This window comes from Pezoporus flaviventris, unplaced genomic scaffold (assembly GCF_033815535.1).
Source record: "Pezoporus flaviventris isolate CSIRO_AGI_PZ_B2104156 unplaced genomic scaffold, CSIRO_AGI_Pfla_v1 ptg000031l, whole genome shotgun sequence".
Lineage (NCBI taxonomy): Eukaryota > Metazoa > Chordata > Aves > Psittaciformes > Psittacidae > Pezoporus > Pezoporus flaviventris.
Genome location: NW_026892579.1, coordinates 60,959,527 through 60,982,601, shown reverse-complemented (window position 1 = coordinate 60,982,601; position 23,075 = coordinate 60,959,527). Strand labels below are relative to the sequence as shown.

The window sequence follows — 23,075 nt, the reverse complement described above, 5'->3', positions numbered from 1 at the left end:
AACGTAAAGATTACTTTTGGAAGAGGAGGTGGCTTTTTCTTCTAAGTTTGCAAAGGGTATGTTGGATTTCATGAATGCATTTAAAAGGTCCTGCATGGGTAAGGAACTGTGGTAGCTCTGTTAAAAGCTGAAGCCAAGTGAGGCTGACCTGCCTGTGAGTGGCTCTGTGTGGGCATGTTCTGTGCTCCACTCGGATGGTGCAGCTTGAAGAAGAGGAGTGGGCTTTTCTGTCCCAGTGTCTGTGGTTACAGTAGCGGTGGCTTTGTCAGTGCTGAACTAGGAGGTCTCCAGGCTCTTACATCAGCAAAGGGTAGATGCTATCAGCAATTGCTTCACTGATGGCAAAGGATCAGCAGGACCATGAAGATGATGGGGTCACTCATTTTCTAAGCACAGGTCGGTGCAGAAGTCATACCCCATCTGGCAGCACACTCTGCCCAACATAATGTTCCTCCCTGGCTCTGAGAGAAGTGACAAATGGGATGCAGAGGCCCTGCAGGTCTTCCCTAGGGTTGCTGCCTGGGCGATGCTGTGCAGCACTATGCATTGGCAGGATGGGGTGGTTATTATACTGTCAGTGGACAGCCCCAGGTACTGATTTCAGCCTCCTGCGAGAGGGAAAAAGTCTCATTTCTCCCTGCCACAGGAGGAATCCATTTCTTTTCATTATTCTCCATTTATCAGATTCTGGCCTGAATATATGTAAAGAATAGGTAGGGCAAGATCAATTTTAAGTTTTAATTATTTTTCATCTCTTTCAATGACAAATGATACGTTTTGGTGTGTGCTTTTCTAATAAAAAGTAGAAAACATAAGGAATTTTTCAGCTTAAACATTTTGCCTGCTGTCACAGTCACTTTATGTTATCAGGCATGATGGTAAGGGTACAAGACAAAAGCCAAAAGAAAAGAAAAGAAACGAGAGAAGGGAATACTTTAAGAATGATAGTGTTTAAGGTTTATTCGGTGTATTTGATTGCTTTCTTCATTTCATTTTCAGTAAGCAGAACAGAAATCCTATTATGAGTTGGCAATTTTTATTTCATTTTAAAATATCATCTCTTTGTTCTTGCTGGAAATGTTGACAACGCAGCCTTTGTTTGGTTTAATTAACCCATGTTACAGCGCCGAAACACACTCACCATTAAATCAAGAGAAGTAATTTTTATAACTCTTTTCCATATCCAGAAAATAAAAAGAAATAAAAGAAATAAATCCTCTGAGAAGCTGGAGGAGAAATTAGATATTTTTAATGGAATATTTTGAAGTGCTGTTTTCATTTTTATTTTCCATGGCAGGAATGCCAAAAAAACATAAAGTCATGAAATCCCACTGAAAAGCAGACGCTATGAAGTCATTTTAAGTCCTCATATGTTTGTAATAGTATTACATGGTGTTACATGTTTTGTACTTGGGAGCTACAAGGCTTAAAGAGCTTTAAGGCACTGATAATGCCCTTTTAGCATATGAAAACTGGAAAGATAATGGAATCCATATTCGTGTGGTGGTGTCCAAGTCTACTAGGCTTTGGGTTTAGCTCAATCTCCAGAGCAGTGTTGCCTTATGCAAACGAAACACGTATCTCTTTCAAAGCATCTCAAATAGCACGCAAGGAACAAGCGAAAGGAATATGGGAGAGGCAGTGACATCTTAGAAACGTTTTCCTGTGACACATTGAAAAAGTAGGGCTCACTGGCCAAGGACTGCACTGTTACAGATGGCATCATAGTTAACAGTGTATCTGAAAATTAGATTTAGCACCTCCAGAGAAACGGCACCATTTTAAAATATACTATACAGCTACAGAGGCGTCTGAGCAGTGGGCTTAACTCCTGCTTGTGACAGTAAGAACTTCAGTCTTAAATTAGAACAGGTCCAGCACACCAATGGAGTGCAGGGAGGTACACAAGGAAAGAATCTGATCCCTTGTGGGCAGATTTTATGTTCTTGTGCTCTCACTGCTACAAAAAGAGGCTTCATTTTGTTCTGCATTGATTGATTTTGGAATCCTACCTCTTTATTATTAATAAAGTCCTTTTTTTATGATGGAATATGCACAGATCCAGCTAAGCTGGCTCTGGGAACTGAAAATGCTGTACTCCCCCTTGGTTGCATGATGTATGGATGTACCATGCTGCCCAGGTTGTTGCACTGGTTTATAGCTATTTCATAAACACAAATGGCCACACACTTAGGGCAGCCGAGAAAGAAACTGCACTTAGCCAGTGATTTTTGTGAAATTGAGTGGATTGTGGACATAACTAAGTGTGAGAAAAAAGCACAAGCAGCGGGAGTGGGGATAGGATGATTTGTGAGAGCTGTCATTTATAGAGTCATAGAATGGTTTGGGTTGGAAGAGACCTTAAACATCATCTAATTCCAACCCCCTTCCACTAGAGCAGGTTGCTCCAAGCCCCATCCAACCTGGCCTTGAACACTGCCAGGGATGGGGCAGCCACAGCTTCTCTGGGCAACCTGTGCCAGTGCCTCAGCACCCTCACAGGGAAGACTTTTTTTCACATGTCTAATCTAAGTCTTCCCTTATTTGAAGTACAGAACAAGAACAAATTCAAAGAAAGCAGCATATGTCCTAGGATCCTAGGAACGACGTTGTCACTTCGCTATAGTTGTGCCAAATGGTGTGGATGAGCAGTTAACCTTGTTCTGTTATGAGAAGGGCAGCATTTACTCCCTCTGCATACTATCAGGGGGTCAGGAGGCACAATTTGTGATTCAGCTCTGTTCTGTTTTCTCTTCTGCACATCCCACAGTGTTGGCTCTGCCAGGGATGTGCACCATGGCTTCATAGGTGCCCTCGCTCCTGGCAGTTGGAGAAGGTCAGTGCTGTACAAGGAGGGACTGTTACACAGTGAGGGGGAAGACGTGTCTACAACTTATAAAGCAGAGGTTGCCTTGACAGGTCATGACCTGAAGTGAGATTAAATCTACTTCTCACTACTGCAGACTAGAGCGGGGAAAATCCCACCCAGTCTCGTTCTGTGAAGCATTACACTTTCCTCATACCTCTGTATTTTCTCCTTCTTTTTTCTGCCTGTTTCTCGTAATTTTTTGGCAGCAGGTTTTCTGTCCCCTCACCTTTTCCTAATGCAGTTGACAGGTGAGTGTTCTCTCAAGCAGATCTTGCCATCTGGAACAGTTTTCCTCCGCTTGGTTGGCTTTCATCGCGTTTTGCCTCCAGATGAGCGTGTGAGGTCACCACCAGTATACCTGGCCCGTAGCATTAGCCCAACAGCCCAAGCTGACCCTGTCTCTAGTCACTGTGAATGATCTGCCAAGGAGGAAGCTAACATTTAATCTCACCTCCTATATCTCCTTTAGTGCACCTGAATTTTTATCATGCAGTAGTGGTATCTCAGCAGTGGTGCAGCTCCGTGGGACTTCCTGTTATTTAACGAAAGGGTTCAGCATCTGCTTTTTGGGGTCTTGCATGAGCTCTGGAGGTCCTTTCCTGGAGCATTCCTGTGTGCTGTGAATGTGTTCATAGATGCATTTAAACCAGTCCAGCAGAGTAGGTGCTCTGAATGATGCACTTTGAGTTGCAGCGGTAGGCAGTCTGTGAGCAACTGAAATGTTGGGATGCATAAGCCTTCTGTCTCACTGCTCTGCTTTGCAGATGTGGAGCCTTGTTTGTTTGTTTGTTCCCCAGTCACTGGTGTGAAGGGCATAGCTCTGCCAATAAGCATAGCTACTGCGGAGGCCAAAAAATGCCTTTATTCCATTTACAGCATCCTGTCAAAAACCACTCAATACCTACATTACTTGACAGCCCTTGAAAGACAGCATGTTTACACGTTCAGGATTTCCTCTGTGGAGGAAATAAGCAGTCACTTACAGGCTATACCATTCTTACCTGGATAGAAAATCAGTTAAACTGTGTTCTGGATTCTGAGAAGAAAAAGTCAATAATCTTTTCACCATTGCCCCCTGGTTACAGCTAACACTGGTCAATAACTGGGGGGTCAGGGTGGCAAATTCACTGTCTCAGCGCCTGGAGGAAACTGAGATTCCCAATTTGTGGCCAAATGCTATCATGGCTGCAAGATGTTTCATCAGTTAGAACACATTTGCTGGATGTGTTTGTATGATCTGTCAGCCTGAAATGTAGCACAAAAGTGTCAAACGAGCGCAAATGGAGATACCTCAGGTGCTTCAAAATAAGATGTCACTGTGCTGAAAAATCAGCACCTAACTCCAGCAGCTCAATTCGAGGAAATTAAATTGCCTGATTCTTCCAGCTATCCAGGCAACAGGGAAGATTAACAGAAAAGCTCACAGATTGAACAGGGAGGTAGTTGGCAGCGTTGTATCTTAGCATCTCCCCCTCTCTGGGGTGCTGAGCTTGGTGCCTCCATCAGCCCAGGACCCAGGTGGTCTGGAGAAGATGGAAAGCTGAGCAGGACTCGCTGTTTCAAGGGCATAGTAGCTAAACTGCCTTTTGGTTTGGTCTTTTCCGAGTGTGAAAGGACTCTGCAGGTTGCGTGTTCTTGTCAGTGGTGTCCCAACATGCATGGAAGGGATGGAAGGGGCTGCTTTGAGGGGATCTCTAGGACATGAGGATTGGGGTTTGAGATCTTCCAGCATGGAGACAGACTCGAATTCAGATTTATTTCCAGCATGCTCTGATCAGCAGGGCATGAGGCCAGTGGTAAGCACTGGTACAGTTCCTTTCCCTCACTTGGGTTTGGATGCTCATGGCTCAGAGTTTTGCATGGCCCCTTCAATCATGTCTCTGTTCAGTCCTGGCCCTGCCTCTTGGCATCTTACCTTGTGCATTCACAGTGGTTTGGTGCGGTTCCTACCACCACATCCAGTCCTTCCTTTGGATATTGGTTGCTCCTCTCTGGTGATCACAATCGTCTACAAAGCTGGATCTCTGAAAGAGACCAGAGTTGTGCCCTCATTTTCTGGGGCCTTCTCCTTGGGACAGCAGACTTTTTACAGTTCCTCTTACATTAGTGTAGCTGATGGTGGTCTTGGAGTGGTAATACTGACATCCTTTGTGGTTTGTTTTATCTCTCTGTCTTCCAAAATGGTAACTGTCCAGTGTGTAGTAAGTACAGCTATTGTGGGCACTTTATGCAGTTGTCTTATTCCTTAATGCTGTACCATCATAAGTCTGCTTGCACATATAAACGTGAGTCTTGAACTGCACTGTCCACACCAGATGACTTAGTAACTACACAGGGGTACTGCAGCCCCCCATAACATCAAGGACCAGCTGGAACACAGCTGCTTTTCAGGTAAGCATCCCAAAGTTTAGATGCTTTGTTAGCTTGATCTTGAATTTCCTGGCCCTGCAACAAGTTTGCTTAAAGAAAGAAATAAAGAAGTCCTTAAACGGTGTTTCTAATATTGCCTGCCTCCAGCATTACATAGGACATGGAAGGGAGTAGATTTTCTGGATGCAGTTCTTCTCACAGATCCAGCTGGCTCTTGAAGTGTGTGAGCATGAAAAGCAGATGATAAGAAATACGTATATATCTGGTGCCTATCTAAAGGAACCCGAGCTAGCTTAGAAACTGATATATACAGAGATCACAGAATCTGCTTGTGAAACTGTTCCCTCTGGCATTAAATGCAGCCAATGTTTAACAGTACTGAATTAAAAGTGTGATAGTTTAAGACACAGGAACTCTTTCCAGATGAACCTTCCAGGGGAGCCTAGTGAAGAGATATTCATGTCGAGGTTTGGCCAAAGAATGGAGTTAATGCCATTTGTTCTTATCACATCTGCTTCGGTATATTTAATGACCACAGGTAGTCAAGGCGTAGGTTTTATATCTGATCCTGGAGACAGCAGGGCAGTGCACCGCGTTACATTGTCGGTGCTGCTTCCTTCATTTAATGAGGCCTCCCATCCAAGGATGGATATAGCCTGTTCTTGCTCAGCTTGTGAATCTGACTGGATCACAGCACACAGCCAAAATAGTTGGAGAAGAGTCTGCATGTGGGAGGGAAGGAAATCAGCTGCATGTATTCACATCCCAAAGTGAGAGTTAGCATAGTGCTGCTTTTTGGCAAGGGTTTGCTCACAGCTTCTGGTGTGGAAACCAGCTTGCTCTTTGCTAGCCTGCACCTGTAGTCAGCCATGGCTGTATCCAGCTCATTTGAGAGGAGAAGGCAAGGGAGGGCTCTTCATTTGAATCACACTGGCGCTTTTGCTGCTCATGGCTGACAAAGCCATTTAGAGCAAAGATAGCTCAGATTTTGCTCCGGTGTTCAAAGTTTGCTCTCTGAATGCTGTGATTTTTCTCTAGCCAGTCTTAGAGATGAGAAAACACAGATGAGCCTTAACCAGGCCTGAAGAGGCTGGAGCACATCAGCTGCTTGCCATATTGATGAAACACCTGGGGCATTCATTTTGGAACCTAAATGCAGGCTGTTCACCTGTATTGCCAAGTACAACAGAAGCTTCCTTCTGGCTGGTGGGGTTGTATTAATTTAAAGTGAGCACCATCTGCAGGGCTTGGAGAACAGCAGTCGGAAGAGAGAGGGAGAGGTCACTGGGAAAAGGCCTGTTCTGATCTGGGGGCCTCGCTGACCCCATCTATTAGCTATCATTTCTAATTAGCGGATGTATCTTGGGGAAAGCTGCTCCGATTCGCTTTCTTGCAGATGCTTTTCTTGCTAAGAGCTGTTGTTTTTGCTGAGCCTCCTAAGCTTGTTTTGCAGGCTTTCACTCGCATTTGGAGCAGTAATGGTCTCAGTGACCCAGTAATTAAAGAAGTCCTGTACCTCCTGACTGTGAAGAGCTGCCCCTTTGTCCTTCCTCTTTCTTCTCTTTGCAGCACCCCTACCAGATGGTCGGAAAGTTTTCACCCTTTCAAAAGCTTTGTGTTTTTTCCATCTCATCAAGCATGTCTCAGCCATGCTTAATTAGCTTAAGGCTTTTCAGCCCTCCCCAGTTCACCCCCCAGGAGATCAGTTAAGGACCTGAACAATTTCAATAAAGAGCTTGGAAAGCAAATCCTTAGAGGCCAGGCATAGCAGCAGGAGTATGCAATGTTCTTTAGCCTTGGGGACCAGTCATTTGTTCTTTCTTCTGTCCCTTCCCTCCGTCTGTCTGTCTGTCCTCCCATCCATCTTCCGCCCATCTTTCCTTCCCCATTCTTACCTTTTGGGATAGTCAGGGATGCCCCTTTTTTCTTGGCGGTGTTTGGCAGTGTCTGATGGCTGGTGGTATTCAGAGCCCCTTGAACAGCGCCTGACTGCTGTTGCATTTAACCTGGTTTAATCTGTTTAGGTCCCCTTGAATGACAAATGGCAAACATAATTAGCTAACCTAGTGCTATGAGACTGTTGGGTTGGGGTATTTTGGTTTAGGCTGGGGGGGAAGGGAGGGTTGTTTGCTCAATTCCCAGACTTGTTTGAATCTAGCTTGTGAGCTTTATTTACAGATCAGAGCAGTTGAGATGAAAGCTTGGTTAATTAACAGAGAAAAAGAATTTGCATCTTGCTTTGTGTTTGACATTGAACAGCGTTTGTTTCTGCATTGTCACATACACACTTTTATTATTAATCCCTGAGCTTTAGCAGTACAACTGCAAATGAGATTAAAAAAAACCCAAAACACGACTCTTTCCCTTCTTTCCTATAAAGCATGGGAGAGAGCTGTTTAAGCATGTGAAGCACAGATTTTGTGTGGGATGTCAGATACCTCAGAGGTACCTGTGGACTTTTGCCACATAACTGAATTCAGTGGCTTGTGTTTGGCATTCACAGGCAAATGAGAGCACCCAGACATCAGGTGTTTGCATCAGAGAGTTAAATACCTGCTAATTTAGGCACCTGGGAGATAAACACTTAGATGCAGTTAAAATGGCTGGCTGTAAATACATGGAAGTGTCCAGGGATGATGGAAAAACCTGGGAGGGGGTTTCCTCACAAACACAGAGGATGTGCCCTCAGTTACTGCGGTTTTCTCGCTAACACTCCCCTTCATGGTGTGTGTAAAGTCAATGCTGCTGAGTGTGCACTGCCCAGAGGAGAGCAATGCTTTATACAAGGCTAGATTGAAATGCTCTTCTTACGCTATTCCCATTCTTGGTATTTTTCAGGCCATTGAGGGGAATAAAATACAAAGAGCGTGTCTAAATGAATGCACAATGTAGTTGTGTGTCACTGGGAAGGCCCATAACATTGCTACCTCTATGTCAGTAACTCAGGCTGTCGTTAAACAAAGAGGAGTGCAGCTCCCTGGTGTATTGACATTGCTATTTACAGACCATGTGGTAAACTTTGAAGTGCTAACTGGCTTTTTTTTTTAAGAGAGATGCTGTATTTTCCTTTTCTATTTGTTTTCCACAAAAAGGAATGTATTTTTATGATGGCTGGTGCTTAGTGGAGCTCCTCTGTGTAAAGATAACAAATGAGTTATGCGACCTGACATTCTCCCTGGGAATGTGCTCAGAAGGAAGCAAGCCGGTGGCATTTCAAAGTCTGCTTTTAAAGTAGCTGGTTATATACTTTGTTTATCAAAATTGCTGGGAAATGCCATTTTTCTGGTATTTTGCACTCTCTCTTAATTGACTGGGAGGTGGAAGAGTCCTTGGGCAAAGACCCCAGGACCCGAAGGACATGTATGCAGAAAGAAACACACCAGTTGAAGCTGCTCTGTGCTTTACTGTATCCCAGTGCTGTCTGATAGCTTGAAGTAGTCAGGCCTGCTGCAGGCTTTGGAAATGAAGAAGCGAGCTCTAACCCTTCGAGAGCAGCTGCAGCAGGTACAAATTGCTGGGCACACTTCACAATTACTGTCTCACTTGTCCTTTTGCTGCCTTGCTGCTGGGAGATGCCGAGCAGGCATTGCCCCAAACAGCCACGACTCCCCAGTGGCTCACTGAGCAGCTGGTGATGTGTGTCCCCACATGGGGAATGCGTCAGAGTTGGGAGGAGATACCCATAGCAGGAGGCTGGTCCAGCCTAGGACACCAGAGAGGCTGCCACCCAGCAGCCCCCACAGCCTTCGTGACAAGGTTTGTGCAAGATCTGCGTTTCTGCAGAACACTTTGTCTTTGATCCAGCGCTATCTATTACCAGGGATTTTGTTCTGGCAAGAAGGCAACTCTTTTTCCACATTCCACTGGTTTCTAGTTTCTGGAGACTTCACAGTTTTGTTGCTACGAGCCATCACACACTTAAACTGATTGGCCCGCTAGCAGCCCTTGAAAGGCTGTTTGAAATAAAACCAGCTAAGGATTGAAAGCCACCTTTCCCGAGGCCTGATATTCAAATCACTTTGCGCTGCCCTCAGGAGGGATGGCATTTGGATATAAGCTCCGCTCTAGCAGCGGAGAGCCGGCTGCGCATGACCACAATGGCAGCACTCCAAGGACTGAACTTTCATGATGAATGTCACAAAATGCTGCTACATGGGCTCGCTCTGGGAAAGTAATTCTGCGTACAGTATGTGATCTGTGTCACCTGGAGTCCTTATCGTTTCTTTCAGTTATTTGCAGAGCTCTTTCGTGTTTGAGCTCCAGAAGGAGCTGCATTAATTCAGCATTGGTAAACCTGAAGACAGGCAGAAATAAAATGGAGCTGAACTTTCAAGCTTGCTATAGCAAACGTGCCATGAGAGTGAAGAGTTGGTAAACAGAACTCCAAGAGCTCTAATTTGGGTCTATTTTCATTATGCTTTCTATTGTGCTGTAATAGGTACACTATTAAGTTGTTTCTCGGGTTATGAATTACTCTGTATAAAGGAAATGAAATTTAAGTGAAGAATTTTGCTGACAGGGAACATGCAGAAGCACAACCAGGATCTTTGTAACCATTACCGTTGTTACTATCGTCGTTAATCATTACTGCCATATAGCCACACAGTTCCTAAACTTGAAGAGATAACATGGTGCAAGGTGCTGTACGTGGTTGTCTCCACCCAAGGAGGGCACGGCCTATATTTCATGGCTTTGAGTGCTTATCAGCCCACTTGGAGCATCCCTTTCATGGATTTCCAACACAGCTGTACTGCTCTTGTATACATATATCCAGCAGGCTTACTCCAGCTCCAACTGGTTAAAGAATAGCTTGCTTAGCTCTGCCAGAAATAATTCTTGTGTGAATGACCAATACACACACTCATAGGAGCTTCCTGCCAGCTAGTGAGAAATCTCTTCTTCCTTCCTCCATGAATTTTTTTTTTTACAAATTGAAAAAATACTCATTTCCTTAATTTTTAATTTTTTTTTTTAAACAGAAATCTGATAGCTTCAGTTCATAATTTTGGCAAGAGCCAGCACCGTTTCTCTGGAAATCTTGGGCTTCTCAGGCTACGTTTGCATGACTCCCTGCAAACATGGCATTCCCCATAAAACTCCCTGTTTTTTTTTAAGGCAAAAAGAAAAAGTAACTTGATTCAGGATAAGGTTTTGTTGGAAATATTTTGATCAACTCCACATGTGCCTTTGCAGTCAGCTCCCTGTGCAGCCGGACCACCCGCTGCCTGCAGGACACAGGAGCTGCAGTGGCTTTGGCACAGTGTCAGGGCTGCTGCCGACTGCCCGGACAGTTTCCAGCCCGACCCAGACACTTTCACAGGCTTTGATGTCAGGAGGCAAAGCAGCCAAAACTTGTGTGAGGTGCTGCACATCGTGGCATGGTATGGAGAGTGACCCTTTCCTCCTCCTTCCCCATGTTTGAGGTATGTTTGAGGCTTAAGTAAGGTTTTGTTCTATTCAGCTGTTGCATTTTTGTGTGAATATATTCCTTGCATAAACCAAAATGTTTGGCTATCACACTTAAGTGCAGGTTAGCCTCTGCCATGCAAATTCCTTGTTGACTTGTAGCGCTCAGTATGAAGTCAAAGTTAGCTTTGCACAATACTCCCAAATTACAGCAGGTTTTACCAGGCTGAGGATCAGTGGTGCTCTATGCTTAGGACCCTCATAAGATTTTCAATCAGTGCTCGCCATTGTCACAGATATGCAGTGTGAACTGAAAAATAACATTAAGACACAAGGCTTATTTCTCCCCTTTAAACCTATTCAGGGAATCGAAAGGATATAGATATGTTTAAAGAAATTCAGTAAACCTTGTTTTTAAGATTGTGAAATTTGCTATTGATGGGGTTGAACAAAACCATGGTTTAAGGCCAGTGACTTAATTCTAGGTGACACCACTCCTAATCCTTTATAGCTGAATCCTTCAGTTTTATCTGTGACTCTGGGAAAACGTCTGTCAAGGCTGAAGTCACTTGCACCAGGGGATTAGGACTTTTTGCATTCTTTTGAAAGCTTCAGTAGTTCTCATGAAAGTAACAGGCACCAAGGCGTTTCTGGAGTCTGTGGGCAGTGGCAATCCTTACACCAGCATGCAAATCCTTGCACTGGATTCTCATTGGACCATGAGAAATAGTGCACATCTGTAGCTTCTAATTCTGCTCCTTGTGTTAGGTGCTGGCAAAAGCTCTTTGTTGTCCTCCAGCTGTGGGTACTTGAGAGAAGAAGTGGGGAGATGTTGCTGTTGGTTGACCCATGGGTGGAAGCACTTCATCTTTTCTTTTTCCTTTCCTTACCCTTTCCCTTTTCCTTTTCCCTTTTCCCTTCCCTTTCCTTCTTCTTTTCTTTTCTTTTCTTTTCTTTTCTTTTCTTTTCTTTTCTTTTCTTTTCTTTTCTTTTCTTTTCTTTTCTTTTCTTTTCTTTTCTTTTCTTTTCTTTTCTTTTCTTTTCTTTTCCTTTTCTTTTCTTTTCTTTTCTTTTCTTTTTTCTTTTCTTTTCTTTTCTTTTCTTTTCTTTTCTTTTCTTTTTTTTCTTTTCTTTTCTTTTCTTTTCTTTTCTTTTCTTCTTTTCTTTTCTCTTTTCTTTTTTCTCTTTTCTTTCTTTTCTTTTTCTTTTCTTTTCTCTTTTCTCTTTTCTTTTCACTTCTTTTCTTCCTTTTCCTTTCCCTTTCCCCTTCCCTTCCTTTCCATTTCCCTTCCCCTTCCCCTTCCTCTTCCCTTTCCCTTTCCCCTTCCCCTTCCTCTTCCCTTTCCCTTTCCCCTTCCCTTCCCTTTTTTTTAAGCCCAGAATAGTTGAAAGCTCTATAATGAAAAGGCTTTGGGCATCTGCAAGTCCATGAGCTAAGACGCTCTTCATTATGAATAAATCACAAAACGTGGTCCAAATCCAGCAATCTGAAGGAGTTTAGCTTGAGGAAGTGCTTCTAATGTGTGCCTGTCATCTTCCTTTAGCAGGGCAAAAGTCTTCTGCTATCAGCTTCTAATACAATTATCCTCTTGTGGCTTGACTTTGGCTCTAAGATCCTGAGTGTAAGTTTTCTGGCACCCCATAGCAGGGGGATGGCGTTATGGGAAGAGCTAAGTACTGCAGTGTGCCAGCCTGGATTTCAGTGCTTTTGAATGGAATGTGGCATTTCTGAGTATCCCACAGCCCTGGCTGCTGTATTGTGGCTGACCTTCAGGACACCTCATTGAAGGAACCCATGTTAGCTGTCAGTTACTAAGAGGATTTGGGGAGATGTTACAGAATTGCTCAATGGCTTCAAGGAAAATCATTGTTATCTTGTTAGGCTCAAGAGTCTGCCAGTTTTCATGATAGGCACCGGGTTTATTAACAGTTCTGTAAATTCTATTGTGGGAAAAAGAAGGCAAAAGCCATACTGTTAGTTAGAATGTCACAGAGCTTTCTAAGCATGGGTTAGAGAGGTTGTGTCACCCTTAGCGCAGGGAGAATTGAATATTTAAGTCCATTTTTAAGATCCCAAATAGGTAGCCTGATTTTCAGAAACACTGATCACATTCCAAACACTTTACAAAGACAAGACCCTTCGAAGCCAGCTGGAGCTGCTGGGTGCTTGGAGCTTTTGAGAATCAGGATCTAAACTCAATTTTAAAGAGCTTTTAATATTAGTCACCTGTTTTTGAAAATATTGACTTATGTCTGCTGGCATCTAGAACAATCTCTGCCTTAAAATTGAGTGTTTGATGGAGAGAGGGGATACGATCTCCAGTGCTAAAGGGAAAACTCCTGGTCTTTTTGAAAGCACGGTCTCTGATCAGAAACATATTGAGACAAAATTGAAAGTTTCCTCCTCCTCCCCCTCTTTTTGTCTTAAAGACTTTTGTTCAGACTCTGTGTTACGTGGTTTGTATTTTTGGCCTCTACTTCCTATTTGGTGCCTCGAGGTATAAGGAGACTTTGAGGAATCTTCCATAATTTGGAGCGGAGGCAAGATGGTTGAGAGAAAGAATATGCCTAAGCTTTTCAGATGAGTTGCTCCAATTTTTACCCAATGTAACAGTAACATTCTAGTTTTAAGCCAGCCTTGGTCTAACTTGCTATTTGAATTTACATTATTTTGATACAAATAAGTCTCTGATATATGTGAAACCTAGAGTAAATTTCTGACCCCTTGTTCTCCTGCTTAGAAAGTTGTCAGAGTGACCAGCTCAACAGCTGTTGACCAAGTCCATAACATCTCCCCAAATCCTCCTAATAATTGATGGCTGACATGGGTTCCTTACAATGAGGTGCCCTGAAGATCAGCCAGAATGCAGCATCCAGTGCTGTGGGATGCTCAGAAATGCCACATGCCACATATAAAAGAGTGCAATGAGCTTGTGTAAGTGGAAGTGTTATTAAGAATAAAGCAGTACTTGCCCTCTTCACCTGGACTGAGCTGCACATGTGGTTAATCAGTGGACCTGGGTATCACCGTTGGTACATGTCAGAGCTGATGCACCTGACTGAGGATTTCTCCAGAGTGATTTACTATGGCTCTAATGCACATTGCTGGCTTTTTACTTGCCCATGACTAGTGAGTCCTTGTATAGGGTACCAAGCAAGAAAAGCTGTCTCTCTTAAGTGTCCTGCAGTCAGAAAGCAGTTCTTGGCAGCGTCTGCTACCTATTTTTTTAGGTATCTTACAAAAAAACAAAATGGCCTTCCTCTTGCAGTTATCTTACTGTGCTCAGGGTCTTTTCCTAGGCTTTTTCCCACACCACAAACTGGAGCCATCTCCATAGGGAAAGGCTAAGTCAAGGGACAGCACAAGGAGCAAGGCTCAGTAAAATCAAGGAAAAGAGGGGGAGAGAAGGAAACAAATACAACACCAAAAAAAGATAAAATAGCCCCCCTGAATGGTAGGTTACTGCAGAAAGAGATGTTCAGCTTAAAGCAGATAAGCCAGATCCCTGTTTTACAAAGCTGAGGTCAATCGGGAAGTACTCTGGAGCTTTTTAGAGGGGAGAAGATTATGATTGTTAGTATTCTTTGCATCCTGTTATCTAAATGTAAATTCCTGCCTCTGATGTAACATCCTGGTTAGACCCTAGAATTTATGAACCAAACAAAGGCTGAAATTTGACAAAGTTGAGAAGCAAAATCTGCAGCTCTGTCTTTGTGTAATTCTTACTGCGAGCTGATATAAATGGGAGACAAATCAAAGGCAACAATAGCACCGCACATTTTATCTCACACCCTGTGATGCATATTAGCATTGTTTCTCATTGTGAGCCAGAAAGAACATTTACAATTTTAGAAAACACTGCATAATGGCTCTCTGCAAGGAAAAGAAGCGAGCACATGACTGCCAGTACTGACACTTGCTTTCTCCTGGCCTGCAGAATTGCTTCTCTGGAAGCTCTGCTGTGGGCAACATTTTTCTACCCCACACTGTGAATTCTGGATTTGGTCTTAAAATTTTGACCAAGAAACAGAGCAAATAAACCTCACTGGTTTGGTGATCTAAATCCAGTCTTCAGCCTTGCCAGGAAATACTGGCCAAGCCAATTGTCATGTGGTGATACGCTCCTATGGTGCAGATGATAACACCCAGGCTGGTGGGTTGCTATTTAATAAAAGCAACCCACAGAAGACATACTTTCCATTGTGTTTTCAGTGTTGTGGAAATTCTCTTGGCTCCGTGGGAAGAGTGTCAGGAGGACAGGTGGGTATTTCAGGTGTTAAATACCAGCTACACTGTCACTGTCTGCCTCTGCACCTCCCTCGCTCCCCAAAATGTCAGTGCCACTGAAATGGCTAGAAAAGCAGCATGATTGCCATCATGGAACTGAAATGCCCACGGTAGTAGCTACGTTGTTCTTTTAGGCTTGTCTCGGAGTGGGAGTAGGTGGCATGCAATTCCCTCTGTGATTTAGAGATTTTAGTCTTGTCATGTCTTATTTGTATATGCTCTGTGTTCAAAGGAGGATGTGGTTATTGCCTGCTGGCATAGGGCAGCTGAAGGTTAGAGCACCCCTTGCTTTCATGTAGTTCTCTTATTTCCTGAAGAAACATCTTACTCCATGTCATCATGGTAGAATTGTGCTCTTACATTCATCCAGCTATCAGTGGAAATTAAAAATGGCATCCACACTTAGGAGGTAATTTAGCACTTGCAATATGTTTTCTTTCCCTCCCATTCGTTTGAGTCTGGCTGGTGTTGGCTCACGCACTGCTGTAGAGGAGGATGCCAGGCTTTCAGTGGAGAAATGAGGGCAGCAGTCAGCATTAATGACATCCTCTGACAGCAAAAGCTGCATGGATCTCCAGAAGCAAGATTTCAGCGATGGCTTCTCTCCACAGGGTGCATGGTGCTTCCCAAGCAGGATGGGGAGCATCGCCTTGGGTAACGCATCCAGCACCACCATCTATCACTCGGTTCTTCCCCTCTTTGCAGAGGGAAAACAACTCCCAGCCATTGACTCATGAAAAATTGCTTACTGCCCTTAAACGTGAATATATACACAGAAGTGTGCCTCTCTGTGTGTTATTTAAACATCTGTTCTATTTTGAGGAGTCACCATCCAGGTCTGAAACAACAGGCCAGAGAACTGGAGCAGGTGAGCAGGAGCTCAGTAGCAAAATTAGTCCTTTATAACAGGTTCTTGTTTATCACCATATAGTGAAAGCTGACTGTAAAATTCTGGCTTTGAAGGAGGCAGAGCAGAGCTCAGTTAAAAAAGTAAAAGGGTATGTTAATTGTTTCTGGGAAAAGGTCATTATTGAACATAGGTCTCAGTAGGGGAAAAAGGTATGGTAAGTATCATCTCTGAGGTCTCCATTACTGAGTGCTGCCAATTACCTCTTCATTCTCAAGCAAGTGAGTTTCTTATTATGTTCAGCTTGGTTTTAGGAAGTTAGCAGGCTTCTAAAAGGCAAAACAGGGTTCTTGGTCAGGAGGTGATGGGCCTTTGGAAAGGCAAGTACTCTGTCCAAAGAGCAAGAGTGATCTGTATGCTCTACTTCTGGTTATCCAAGTTTTCATTGAGGTTTGGGGGGTTTTGTGAGTTTGGGGTTTTTTTAATTAGTTTTTATTTTTCATGCTGCCTGTTGTATCTTCGTATCACAATATGTCTGAAACTTACTGTGTGCCTGCAAGGTTACCTCTGTTAGCTTAACTTTGCTGAACTTCATGTGTCCCTCCTTGTTTTATTTTAAGCTGCAAACTTGAGGTTGGGGCCTCTGGATAAATAATGGGGAAGAGTCTTTCTCTTGCACTGTGTATTGTTAATGCCTTTCAGGTAGACCCATATGCCCTCCTTACTTACCCTTCTGCTGCTGTTCCCTGCTACTTTGAAGCTCATTCTTCATACACTTGGCAATAGTGTCCTTGAAAAGGAATTGAATAGAATATTTTCCAAGGCTACTCTTTGACTCAGCAGTAATCTCCTTCAGAAGCAGTGACCCCAGAAATAAATGGTTGCAGCCATAAGGGTGAGCAGCCCCTCCTGAGCATTATCAGAAACTCAGGCAAAGCCTCCTTTTGCCCTGTGCGGATGGCATGCTTTTTCACCCCATCATCCTCTCCACTGTATCTGGGGAGCAAGGACTTCATAAAGAGGAGGTTGCTTGCATGAAAGGAACTTTTCTAACTTCCAGTTCTTGGGCAGCTTGCTATTTGTGTCCTCTCAGCTTCTTACCCTCTCCCTCCCCATCCTTTCCTTATAAATTCTGTTATACATCTTGTTTCTGTTCAGTCCCACCTACTTCTCATACTTCAGAATGAGGACTGGCTCAGTCCCACCTTCTTCTCATAGTCCAGAATGAGGACTGGCCCAGTTTCTCCTGTTTGGAGTGGCACTTTTGGAGGGATACAGAAAGTTTCTTCCCCTTTTCTGAAACAAATAGTGTGGCATTCTGACAAATCTTTGCTTTCACAGGCTATTGCCTTGCTGTGCTTGACTCCAGATCATTTGAAATGCTCAGAAAATACAGTGAATGCAAGATTGAAATGGAGCAGGGGCACAGGATGTGCTGATGGAAAACCCAGTGGCAGCACGAGCTGTTAAGTTGTTCATGTTGAGGGGAAAGCAAGGCCTATTAAACCATTAAATTCCTGGATCAGTTCTTCAAAATTAAGGACCAAGTCCTCACCCCAGATTAGTGGGGAAAAGAGGAATTAAAGTTGCTCTATGAGGACAGCTGCAGAGAGGCTGCGGTACAGGAACATTTTAAGTGTGCAGAGAAAATAAAGGGAGAAGAGTGGAGGTGCAGGTACCATTCTGACAGTGGGTGGTCAATCACCAGGCTTGCTCCCATGGCCATGGCATTAGAAAACCATTTCTGAATGCCCAACATCATTCCCCCTGATGAAAGCTGAGCCTTAGACCTGGAGATTTCCTGTGGCTTACACCAAAGGGTCCTCAGTGCTGTAATTCCTCACACCTATAGAGATTTTCAGGATCGGGGTGCTACTGATCAGGAGCTGAACCAAATCACAAGTTTCATAAATGGTTGAAGGTGGCAGGAAAAAAGAATGGGAACGAAAGGTAAATGATCATGCCATTTCTATTCATTCACAAACCCATCTAATCTCATAACAGCACCGACCGTGATGTCTGCCTTACTCTTAGGAAGGGAAATGGAGCACAAGGTCTTTGGAAGCCGCACAGGACAGGTGATCTACAAGACTGAATACAACCAGGCAACATTTTAGCTACGTTAACAGCCAGCGACTGAGGAATGCAATGGAAGCTTCTGGGTGCTCCATTTCAGATATGAGGTTTCACAGAAAGAGCATCAGGAAAACAGCAACGTGGCCTCTTACACAGGCTTTTTTGAGAGTTAAAGAAAAATCAGAAAGGGCTTTCCTTAAAACGGTATACCCTTGTATTCATCAAGAGCCTGCTGAGTGCTGGTTTATCCTGTTGTTACAGAGAGACAAAAGCCACAAAGAGCTCCTGATGGGCATTAGCAATTTTAGAGAAGCCCAATTTGTATGGATCTTATGGACCATATTGCTGAGAGACAATCCTCACTGCCCTCCAGTTCCCACCTTTAGGGAAAAGGAGGCATAATGAGATTTACTAACAGTATGTTTAATAAAGGGCTGGAAGCGGATAGGGATAAGCGGATCTCAGACACTTTTAAATCGCATTAAAAAAAATTGCAGTTCAGCTTGAGCTGGGAAAAACAGTGGCTGGAAGCAGTGCGATGCCTTTAGGTACAGTTGCATGCACAAACACAGAGAGTCAAGATGATGCACGCTACACTGGAGGGACGGGGAGCTTCATTGCACTGGGTTACTCTGGGAGACAAAGCCAAAACGCCAAAAGAGAGGGTAAACATTCCATTTAACGGTGAAGGGGCTGCGACGTGAATCCTGACAGTGCATGTGTGGCATTAAGGAATGATGCTCAGCGCCTTCAAAACCTCAGCAAAGCCAGTGGCCCAGCCAGCAAACCCTCCTCCAAAATCTGCATCCTTGAGTGTTCTTTTCATCTCTATGGTGCCTAATTGGTGTGTGGGGGTGTTGATCGATGTACAATATTCCTGATTTAATGGATGGAGATGGTTGTTGTTAAGGAAGCCTCGCTGAATAGTGAGAGGCACCTTTGTGGCAGTGTCATTCCTGTGCTGTGCATTGCAGAAGGGATAGCAAAGGGGAGAAATTGCTCACCGACTTGAGCATAACAGAGTGCAGACAGGCAGCGATTGCTGTTTGTATTAGAGCCCCGAGAGCAGCAGGTTGGGTGGTTTTGCATATAGAGCCATACAAGAACACAGCAACTTTTATGTGGTAGAATCTGGTCTGCTTAAAAGGGTCAGTCATCTCAGGTGGGGGTGTCAAACAGGAGTCAAACTGAGCCCTTGTATCACAGACAGCTTCAGTTTCCCAGTGAAGCATCATTTGTAATGCTACTAAAATACAGTGGCAAACAAAGTACATGAAGGCTTGACAGTCACATTAGCAAAGAGCTACAGTGAAAGGAGTAAGGGTAAAAAAAAAAGCTCTGGCTATTTGCAGAGCAAGAAAAATGGAACTGGTTTTGGCAGATAAGACAATGCAGCTGTGTGTCAGGACAGCTTTGTCTGTTTTGTTGCTGCAGATGAAAAATGGTGCCTTCGAGTTTTAACCAGAGAAATTTAGATTTTAACGAGCCTCCATCTCTCAGAGTCTCCCAATTAGGGGAGCATATTTACAGCTAAACTCAAAATAATAAATTTCATTCAGTGGGTATGAATCAGGGAAATCTGGATCGTTCAGAATAGCTGCAATGTGGTTTTCATACTGCATAATGACAGAGGTGATTTTTTTCCAAGTCTATAACATGAGTAGAAGCAACTGCTCTACAAATAATTTACAACTGATAAATTTCCCCTGGTTGCAAATTGTCCATGGGCAGGATAGTATTTTATTGGAATTCCTGTGGCAACACCCAGAATTGCTGGGCAGACATGCTACAGGAATAATGATCTTGCTGGTTTGCCTATGAAAATAGTAGTTATCTGGACTGTTGTATTATTGATGAACCTTTTCTTCCTCAAATGTTCAGAAAGATCTCAGGGCCAGGATTTCCCACTTAGTTGAAAGCCTTCTAAAATTAGGGAATTTTTAAGGTTTAAGTTGTCTTGGTGTTGCCTGATTGCACTGACAGAACTCAGGAATGCATGAAATCTGTTGTTCTGTTCATCTTAAAGCTAGTCTATGACCTTACAACAAGCTGGGAACGGATAGCAGCAATCCACATTCCTGATTCAGAGGTCACTTGACAATCCCTTACCCACACCTCGTGTAAGGACTTTGCCAAGGCTGGTCTCAGAGGCTGGTCTCTGTCAAGGGAGCCTGATCTCCCAGGCTCCCTCAATAGTCAGCAAAGAGAAAATACACTCCCTCCCCTTCCCTACCTCTCAGCTGCTGCTGAGTGGGGCAGCTCAGAGCAGGAGCCCACTTCAGGCATGATTCATCAATTCTAGGGAGACTACATTGGGACTTTGCTTTGAATTACTAGGGAGAGGAGCCTGCCTCCCTCTCCTGATTACAGAGGTGCTTTCCAGTACGGAGCAAAGCCTTGCTGATGATCAGGTGAAAAATGAGTTTTATAGATTGCTGTGTGTTACAGCTTCTAAGCCTGCATAGTTGCCTGCTTTTATCGCTTGAAATAGATGTAAGCCTTGTGCAGAGGGAGAAGGAGGAGGAGGGTTACACTTCTTACTTATTGAGATTTTTCCGGGGTATAGAGCATAGATGTCTGACCTCTGTATTCGGGCACTTTTTAAATTGATTCTAATATACCAACAACCACCACATCTTCATGTTAATCTTGTGATTCATACATGAATCCGGAACCACATTTCTCCAGAGAAAGAGCAGCGTATTAGCTGTAACCACGTGGAACTATTGACAGATTGTGACTATAAAGGAGGAAAAAAGATGAAATAAAGATGAAGTAACAGTACAAAGATTTCTATCTTCCTGCTATATACCTGCCTTATGCATTTCAAAGGGCTGGGAGCCATCCCTGCCTGCACTGGAAGCCTGTTTTCACTTAGTGCAGGGCTGGTTGTGTAACCAGCCTGCAAAGGGTTCGGGTAACAAGCTCTGTCAGGAGCGCAATTGGAAATGGTAATTGAAATTGAAAGTGGTATCTCCCAGACTCCCTCCTCTTCCCTAACTCTCAGCTCCTGCTTGGAGACCTGAAATACTTTGCTTGTTTGTGCTCTAACCTGAAGCAATCAAAACAAGGGAGTGAGAGGAGGCCTCTAGAATAAATTGGTTGTCAACGTGGTTCTGGTATTGATCGAGTTCTGCTGTTTATGTGAAATGGGCTCATTTGTGTGTGGCACTCGAGTTTACTGCACTGTGGGGAAGCAGCTGTTTGGATAATACCCTTTCCACATGCGTGGCAATATAGTGAGTGCTCCTGTCCCCCTCCCACAATAACAGCAAGGGAAGAAATGAAGATTTATATTAACCAAGTTTGAAAGTCTTCCCCAAAATTGGATGATATAATGTGCAGGCCTCCTCCCAAGGTTTGCAGTGGTGCTTGGCTTTGTTAAGGTTTAAAATATCTTCTGCCTAGTTTGTCCCTGAACGTTGTTTCTCACTATCACTTTCTTGCTGACAGCATCCAACAATCAACACACACTATAAAAAAAAAACCCTGATACGGCCATAATTCCTTCCTAGACCGATGAGGAATCATCTATTCACACTTGGAAGAAGGTGGAAAAGCAGAACAGGCATTAGTGCTCTCTGACAATGTTTATGGCCCTAAACCTCTTGGGAGGTAATTTTGCACGTTCGCTGCTGCTGTTACTCTTTCCAGCTTCTATCTAGGGCTGCTCACCTTGACAGGGAGCCTTTAGGTTTTGGTACTGAGGGCCCTCAACACCTTCTGCTTTCATCTCTGCAAGGGCAGCCCTAATTAGCCCATGTGCATACGTGTACCCATGCACACGTATGCACAGAATGTCTTCTCTTTAATGAGTCTCTGTCTCCACCTAGCACCGTGCCAGTAATCCTTCACACCTGTCAGCTGCACGAGAGAGCTCTGAAATTGGAAGCGAGGAACCTTTGGCAGCGTGGTGAAGCCAGGCGTGCTGGATAGTTAATGGGAGATCTTGGGATAGAGCCTGGGAAACTTCACGCAGGAATCTTCAGGAGCTGACAACTAGATATTGTTAGCTGTTAGAGAGACTGGGAGCCAAGACATAATCTGCTTTATTTGGTTAATAGACAGTGGTTTAGAGGAGGTGAAGTCTTATTCAGAGGCATCAGCTGCCAGTTGGAGTGCCTTCGGATTTAGCAGGGATCCCAAATCACTGCATCAGTCATCCAAGTGTCTTGGTGGGCTGCGTCCACTCCAGACTGCACTTGTGGTGGGACTCTTGATTTTCCAAACTTTTACTTTTCACTGAGCTGCTTCCCCCAGCAAATCAGCACAACTTCATTGTATCTTCCTTGATTAGACCATGCTTTCGTACTCACCCAATTCCGTATTGCTAGGAGAAGTCAGGCAGAGATTTTGAACACACCTTCTTGTACTTGACAAGTTCCTGTCATGTGCACACACTTCTGCAATGGGATGACCTAGGTTTTTCCTTTGCCTGAACCAAAAAGAGCTATGGACAAGTGCTGGGAATGCTTGGGCCTGTTGGTGCATATGAAACCTCAAGAGAAAACCAATGCTCGTTCTCCTGAATTCCCAGGAGAAGCATCAGGGATTTGACGCACCCACAAAGGAGCTATCTCAAGCATTCACTGACAGACAGGGTTCACAGTCACAGATGTTTACAGGCATTTTGATTGTTTGTTTGGGGAGATGATTTTAAACCTGCGAGGGAGAGGTGGAGCTGGTGATAAGGTAATGCACTGAGGGATTTCTGCAGGAGAAGTAAGATCTGTCAGAATGATGGGTGACATCTCCATCACTGTAAAGTCATCCATCGCACTTGCCCCTACACTTGCCAAGGTGGCTAACTGAGCTTTCTTGGATGGTTTCTTTGTGTGTTGTGTCCTTATTGTAGCATTTGAATTCTTGGTAGGTGCGCTGAAAGTTGCCTGTGAGAATAACATTGCCAACAAAGCAAGCACAGAGGAAACTAGAATCTCCATGACAGTGTATTGGCTCACAGATGCAATTAGAAGGGAGACTGTTTGAAAACCTCGATGGTAGATATATGTTTATGGACAAAATAAGTGCACTTAAGAAACAACTCCAGACTTCCACAGGAAGGGGAAGGTGCTTGTGGGACAGTGACCATTTCATCTCTATTGCTGAAGAGCTAAATTATTTCAGCTTAAGAGTAAACCATTTTTGCAGTGTCTCAGTCCTTACTACACTTTGCTGCCTCGTAATAATCACCCAAATGTCTAGATTGCTTAGCAACC

The 23,075-nt window shown here is 43.9% G+C and overlaps 1 protein-coding gene across 6 annotated transcripts in view; it reads left to right on the top strand.

The window, feature by feature from the left end:
- The window catches only part of MACROD2 (mono-ADP ribosylhydrolase 2), an 887,639-nt gene that overhangs the window by 852,516 nt on the left and 12,048 nt on the right, over window positions 1–23,075 (top strand). The window lies entirely within an intron of this gene.